This window comes from Mastomys coucha, unplaced genomic scaffold, assembly GCF_008632895.1.
Source record: "Mastomys coucha isolate ucsf_1 unplaced genomic scaffold, UCSF_Mcou_1 pScaffold9, whole genome shotgun sequence".
Classification (NCBI taxonomy): domain Eukaryota; kingdom Metazoa; phylum Chordata; class Mammalia; order Rodentia; family Muridae; genus Mastomys; species Mastomys coucha.
Genome location: NW_022196915.1, coordinates 91,049,699 through 91,057,248, shown reverse-complemented (window position 1 = coordinate 91,057,248; position 7,550 = coordinate 91,049,699). Strand labels below are relative to the sequence as shown.

The 7,550-nt window shown below is 40.2% G+C and overlaps 1 long non-coding RNA gene across 1 annotated transcript; it reads left to right on the top strand.

The window, feature by feature from the left end:
• The first annotated feature begins 5,558 nt into the window (after positions 1 to 5,558).
• LOC116085044 lies at positions 5,559 to 6,117 on the top strand. Its single transcript, XR_004116381.1, has 2 exons — positions 5,559 to 5,632; positions 5,947 to 6,117. It is a non-coding gene; the product is annotated as an uncharacterized LOC116085044 (long non-coding RNA).
• The last annotated feature ends 1,433 nt before the right edge of the window (positions 6,118 to 7,550 follow it).

Below are 7,550 nucleotides of genomic sequence, written 5' to 3'. Positions count from 1 at the left end.
TGTCACGTCGACACTTAACACTCATCATTATACTACACAACGTATTTATTTACACCTTTAATAAACTTTTGTTAAGGGATGTGCTGTCCTTCAGATTCATGAAAAGTGAGCCTTCAGATAATAGAGGTTTTAATGGATTCTTCACTTTAACTTACTGTTCTGGGGAAGAGCTTGTCTAATTCCCGTGGAGACACAGTCTACTTGTGTAGAAACGGGACCATTGAGATGAGGTATCTCTCAACATCTGGGAGTATTATTCCCAACACACGGCAGTTATCAGCAGCAGCAGCATTTCTATTATTTACTAGGATTAAAGCTAAGTTGAGCTATAGCAATCATTCTGTAATTCAATGGTATAAATGCTATTAGAGTTTCAATGTCTTAATATAAAGGTCTAGAAGTACATTTGTAATTATTCAAGATGGCCTGGCTACTGTGTGCACTTGAGAGAATGTTGTAATATATTCTAATTCAGTAATTAGAGGTATTGAAGAACCACAGGTTGTGCATAAAAGAGCAGGAAATGACTAAATAGCCTTGATTTGGGTAACTTGTATTTATGGTTATGCTACTATATGTAATTAGAAACTACTTAGTGGAACCTGAAGTGGTGGGAATGGATGAGGGGAGAGAGCATGGAAGCTTAGGAGACATTCATTGTCAGTATTGCTAAAGAGCTTGGTTTTCATCTTCTGGGTAAAGACAATGAGAGTTTTAAACGGGGGGTGTGGCTTGCATGTTTCAGTGGCTGCTTGGGGGAACAGGTGGAAGGTGACTTTAAAGCAGCCAGGCCAGTTAAGGGTGACTTAATATGGCAGTGAAAATCCTGAGACACTCACTGACCTGGGTGGGGATTGCAAAGCAATAAAATGCTCAAACTGAGAAATGGTGATGGCTGGATCATGTGGGCGGAAATGAATCTTCAGGGAGATAAAACTGACAGAGGTTTCTGATGAATTGCATGGAGCAGAGGCATTGTCTGGGAAAACAGATAACCCAGAAGAAATGACAGCATCAAGAGAGAGTGAAGTGGGGGGCGGGGGAGGGAAGCATGTCTGGCAAAAATTATTCACGTATTAAATAGGATAGACTACTTGTGGATGGGTAAGCCAGTAAAGTTGCTTAAGGCTTACCCCTCAAAAAAGAAAAATAAACTAGAATATATTATAGCATTCTTTTTTCTTTTTGAGGCAAGATCTCACTATGTAGTCCTGCCTGGCCTGGAACTCATTTGTAGACCAGGCTGGCTTCAAACTCAAGAGATCCACCTATGTATGTATCCAAAATGCTATGATTCAAGGCATATATTCCAATACCTGTCTAAAGGTGACGTTTTGATCAGCAGAATAGATAAGAAATGTATTTGAGAGGAGATTTTAATTTCTGTTTCCAACATATACACTTTTAAGTGCTTGTGAGAAAGCTAGGTAGTTATAACTGATACACAGTTATGATGTGTGTTTGTCTTGAAGATGTAAGTCTGTGAGAAAATACAGTATGTGACAGCTGACTTCAGGAATGGAGAAAATCTCACGAGACACGTGGGTTCAGAGAAAGACCAGATGACAGTGTGATCCTTGTCCCTTCCCAAGAGCTCAATATGTAGCCACAGCTGGTCTTGAAGTCAAGATAACTGCCCTTTCCCTAAACCTTCTGAGTCTTGGAGTTATAGCAGGATCTACGAGCCCTAGCTCATGGCCATCAAATCTGTTTATCAGGAACCATCTTTCCCAACAGGGCTTGAGTTTATTCCACGTCAAGTTTCTCAGTCGAGCATTTTATCTCTAAGCCCCATTCTGACAACTCCCTGGGCTCCTTGTGTCTTTCTCCCGCACCACCGAAAATTCCCAATTCTGACAAAAATCTACCATGTGGTCAATTGATTTGGAGATTAGAAACTTACTGTGTACCTCATTCTGATCAAGTAACCTGGAAGGAAATGGAACTCATCTCAAATTATGCCCTCCCACCCACCAGTGTCCTTACCAAGGCTTCTGAGGTCTCCTGCTCACACAGTGCATCTTACTCCTATAGGTCATCGCTCAAGCTCTCGACATTTACCAGACTACCCCCTCTTCCCTTGTTTGCACAGTAAGCTGCTGCCCAGCCTTGAAGTATAACTCACATGCCATTCTGGGTTCCGGAATTTTCCCTAACTCCTGAGTTTTCACTCCATTCCGAACTCAGCTGTGTGTGTATGGCGATATGTGTGTTGTGCGTGTCAGGCAGCTGCTAATACATTTGTATTCGTTTACAAACAATTAGGATATGGCAGATAGGGATTCAGCAAAATTCTTCAGACGATTGTAGATAGAAAAAAATCACTAGATTACACATTGGATGACCATGAGGAGAGAAATTTAAACTCATGTCCAGTTGTTAGATGCCCATACAGAAATGTTAATCCTACCTGAGAACCAAGAATAAGGTCTTGCCATCGTCAAAGGAAAGAAAAGTAATTGGACAAGAGTGAACTGAAGCATCTTTGTTATTGAGTGAAACTGAACCAAGTAAAATTAATTTATGTGAGCCTATGGATTAGGTTTTACTTTATATCCACAGTTATATTATCTTTCATCCTGAAGATGAACCACTGTACCTATACGAACTTTAAATGTAATTGAGAATAAATGGTGATTCACTCTATAGTATTGTTAACCATTTCCTGAAATAAATATCCTTAAAAAAAAGCACCAGAAACGGATCATTTCTTTTCAACCAATCAGATCTATCTATCAATAATATCACAGCTTACAAGATGCCAACACAATAATTTCAGAGTCAATGATAAAATAATGATAAAAGCTTTATCCCAATTAATCTAACCTTATGATACCACAACTACTGGTGGCTGGTAAACGCCATGTGGGTTCACATACGCAACCATCTTCCTTCTCCGAAACAGATCATTTTAATATGTTGAATAGAAAAAGCTTTTTTAGAAATAATCTTATAAGTATTAAATATACCTTACCATGTGCACACACATATAATTTTATAGAAAGTGAACAAAGATTCAAAACATAAACTGCCTCTGCAGACTATTATTGCTTTCTCTGCTTATGCATCATGTGTATTTATTAAAGGGAAATTAGAAATTTTAAATGTGTCTAAAGGCGATAAGATCCATATTTAAAGAATGTAGTTCAGTGACAGGATGCTGCCTAGTATGTATGAGACTCTGGGTACTTAAAAAATTAAGATAATAAGAAAAGACACCAGACTATACCATCTAGAGTGATTATTTTTAATAGATGTTAGAATTCCCTTCACATGGAAATCTTTGTGTATGTCTTTTAAATGATGTGACTTAGATAGTATATGTTATGTTGTGTTTTCTGTTAGAGAGTAAGGGTGATGATTCAGAAAGCATTCTTCATCAATGCTAACTCTCATGGCTGCGCCATCTTTCATCACTCTATCAGTTCACAACATGACTAATCCTTGCCTTATCCTGAACATCCATCTACTTTCTATTGGTTCCTTATTGAGATTTCTTCCTGCCTTTGTTCCCCCACTGTCTGTGCTCTTTAGAGTCCCTCTAGGGTTCTGCTTAGAACATTCCAAAGAAACTCTCAGCAATCATGGCCTACTAATAGTGAAAATCAGAGGACTCTTTGCAACTGAAACAGGGACAAGAGGACAAACGACAACTTTAGAATGAAGTGCACTTGGGTACAAATTCTCTCTTTCCCATTTAGAAGCAAGATTTCAGTTCTCTAGGATTTATTTATTTTTTTTTTTACCTCTGAAATGAGACTTTTGCTAATAGATGTGATGTACACATTCAGGATTGCTGAAGAATCAGGTGAACTGTACATCTAGAAAGCTTCAAAGAATACTAGTCCTGAGTAGAGTCTTATTATTGTTGAGTGGTAGCATTAGGGCTAGAACCAGGAACTCTGCATATGATCTGCAGGGGCTACTTCTAAAAAAATTTTTTTGGTGTATGTGTAGGGGTGCGTATTTCTGTTTGTGTTATGTATACATTGTTGTGTGTGCATGTGTACCTATGCTTATGCACGGCATGTGGAGGTCAGGGGTCCTTCCCTCTTCTGCTGCTCACCTTATCTATTAATTTATGAATTTAGTTACACATTTGTCTTTGAGGCAAGTTCTCCTACTGAACTCAGAGGTCATCTACTCAGCTAAGCAGAGTGGCCAATGAGCTTTAGGGATTAGCTTGTCTTTGCTCCCCTGTATTCTCAGTCCTGGGGTTAAGAGCAGACCACAGTCCTGGGGTTTTTATAGAAGTAGGTGCTGAGAATCCAAACTCAGGTCCTCATATTTTGGCAGCAGCCCCTTTACCAAGTAAGCCATCTCCAGGCCCTAATTTTTTTTTTTTTTCGAGACAGGGTTTCTCTGTGTAGCCCTGGCTGTCCTGGAACTCACTCTGTAGACCAGGTTGGCCTCGAACTCAGAAATCCACCTGCCTCTGCCTCTCAAGTGCTGGGATTAAAGGCATGTGCCACTATCACCTAGCAAGGCCCTTATTTTTTAAAATCCCTTGACCAATTAGCTCTTTTCTGAAATTGCTCTTTTCTTGCTTTCTAGAATATTCTTCTCTATGTCCTCTTGTCTCTGTTTCATGTTGTTTTGGGGTGCTTTCTCTTAATATACTCTGTGGTCTTTTCTTTCTGTAGTGATTGCTTAGCTTCGTCTTTCTGACCGTCCACATATGCCTGAGTCTGTCCTGGTCTTTCTCATAGCTGGCCAGCTGACCTTTTTCCAACCCCTATATGAGCTCATCCTCCTCTGCTTGCCCCTGAATGTTTGAATTCATCTATGGGCATGGCTTCCTCTTCTCTGATCACTCTGGGCATTAAGAAACTAACTTCCAACTATACAGTTAGGCCATAAATACTTATTTCTGATTCAAACCCCTTCTCTTCATTTCAGACTTCTTATTTCACATTGATCTATGTGTTAACACCAACTATTATCTTCTTGGTTTTCAAAGATATCTAAATTCCTACACTTTCAAAACTAGTATCTTGATTTTTTTCTCATTTCTGTTCTTTCCTTATTTTAAACCCTTTCCTTTTCATTGTTATCCATTCTGTTACCAAAATAATGATTTTCTGTCTTCAATATTGCTTGAATCTATATAATTCTTCATCACCTTGTTTCCTAGTTTAAATTACCAACATAAATATCACCTCAAAATTTGGCAACCCACCTATTTTGTCCATTCACAGAACAACCTTTCTACATCACTGATCCATTATGAATTTTAAAAGCACTTTCATATTTATTTAGTGTAATTGTGTGTATCTGCATGAATTTTTGTGAACCGTGTATGTGCAGGAGCTCCTGGAGGCCAGAAGAGGGCATTAGATCCGTTGATGGAATGGCAGGTTGCTGTGGACTGCCCAGTGTGTGCTGGGAACTCACCCTGGAGCTTCTGGAAGAACACCGAGCATTCCATTTCCTCTTCCCTACAAGCTGTTTGATGGCAAGTAAATACCCGAGTCCCTTGGCAAAGGTCACACTCCCTGTCACGTAGCCCTATTTACAATATCTTTCTGTTTGCTTGTTTTCTGTCTGTTCAGGTTCTAGGGGATGGCTAACAGCTCCTGAATGTTGCTGTCCTTATCCTTGTGATCGAACTTCCATTGAACCCATCAAATTGGTACACCTTTGGGGGTTCTTGGCAGACTCTAACAGTCCTTTTAGCCTTCCTAAGAGAACCTCATCTCTCTAGGTAGTGACTGTGCTGTATCTATGTGGGTGACTCAGGGAAAGATGGTTGGTGTATTTAACTGTAGTATCTGGTGTGTACTGTTATAGACATTCTCTTCCTGAATATCCTAAGAACTGAGGACACTCAGGACAAAACATTTCTCTACTGACCATTATGCTGTATGTATGGCTACAAAGCTGAGGCTGTTCTAGTCAGATTGCTTCACGGTTAAATAAGTATTTTCCTCTCTTCTTTTCTGCAAGTCTTGAACAAAGAAATTGCTTGTCTCATCTGTGACTTGTGTCTGTTTTGCAAACATGTGGGAAACCAGCCTGAAGACAAAGCTAACCTAGAAAGATGACAAGGAGCACTGAAGACAAAGATCGAATCATCCCAGATTCCTGCCCCACAAAACATGGGTTGCTGGCACATGACACTATTTGGTAGGATTCTTCTTTTCTGCTGCATATCATCTCCCACCTGTTTTGGTTTTTGTGATAGATGACATTACTGTGTAATAGCCATAGTACAAAGTATAACAAAGTATGAGGGAGGTGCCAATATCATCCTCACTGTACATAAGAAGAAGCTAAGCCTTTAGTAGTTCATTAATTAGTGGTGGCTAAATAGTTGGTAAGCTTGGTAAGTGCCCCAAGCTGTCATCCAAATGTGATTCATCCAAACGTGACTCATCCAAACGTGGATCCACCTGACTCTAGCCTTCATCCTTCAACATACACGGGGCTTAGTTTGACGACATCACCTTTTAGACAGCTATGGCATGGCTTTCTTGCTAACTTAGGCCAAGTATCTAAAGCCTTGTCAGAATCCTACAGCTGGTGTTTCAATTTTCCATCGCCTACCTCCTCCCCTTCCTCTAGTTTCAGTGTTGTAGATCTGCTCAGAGCTTGCTTATGCTAAGCATGCTGTGGTCACTAAGCCACATTCTTATTCCACTTCATATTTTAAAAAGATTCTTTCTCCCCCCAACCCCTGAGTGTGTGTGTGTGTGTGTGTGTGTGTGTGTGTGTATGTATGTGTGTGCACGTGCATGTGTGGGTAGGTGCCCATGGAAGCCAGAAGAGGGTGTAGGGGTTCCCCAGAGCTAGAGTTACAGGCAACTGAATGTGGATATTAAGAACTCAACTATGGGGCTGGAGAGATGGCTCAGCAGGTAAGAGCACTGACTGCTCTTCCAAAGGTCCTGAGTTTGAATCCCAGCAACCACATGGTGGCTCACAACCATCCATAATGAGATCTGATGCCCTCTTCTGGTGCATCTAAAGACAGCTACAGTGGATTATGCTGGAGCGAGCGGGGCGGGCAGAGGTCCTGAGTTCAATTCCCAGCAGCCACACACATGATAGCTCACAGCCATCTGTACAACTACAGTGTACTCATGTACTCATACACACAAAATAAATAAAAATAAATCTTTAAAAAAAAAAAAAGAACTCAACTATGGCCCTGGCATTCCCCTACACTGGGGCATAGAACCTTCACAGGGCCAAGGGCCTCTCCTCCCATTGATGACCAACTTGGCCATCCTCTGCTATACACATGCTGCTGGAGCCATTAGTCCCACCATGTGTACTCCAGTAAGCAGGAGGGGGTGAGGTGGTGTACAGGGGGCGGGGTGAGAGAACAGGGGTTTGTTTTAATTATTTTATTTTATTTTATTTATTTTCTTTTTCTTCTTCTCTTTCTTTCTTTCTTTCTTTCTTTCTTTCTTTCTTTTTTTTTTGAGGGGAACCTGGGAAAGGAGATATTGTAAATAAAGAAAACATCTAATAAAAAAAAAAGGAAAAAAAATTGCATTTAAAAAAAAAGAACTAAACTATGGGAAGAAACAGGAGTGAAGTCCAGA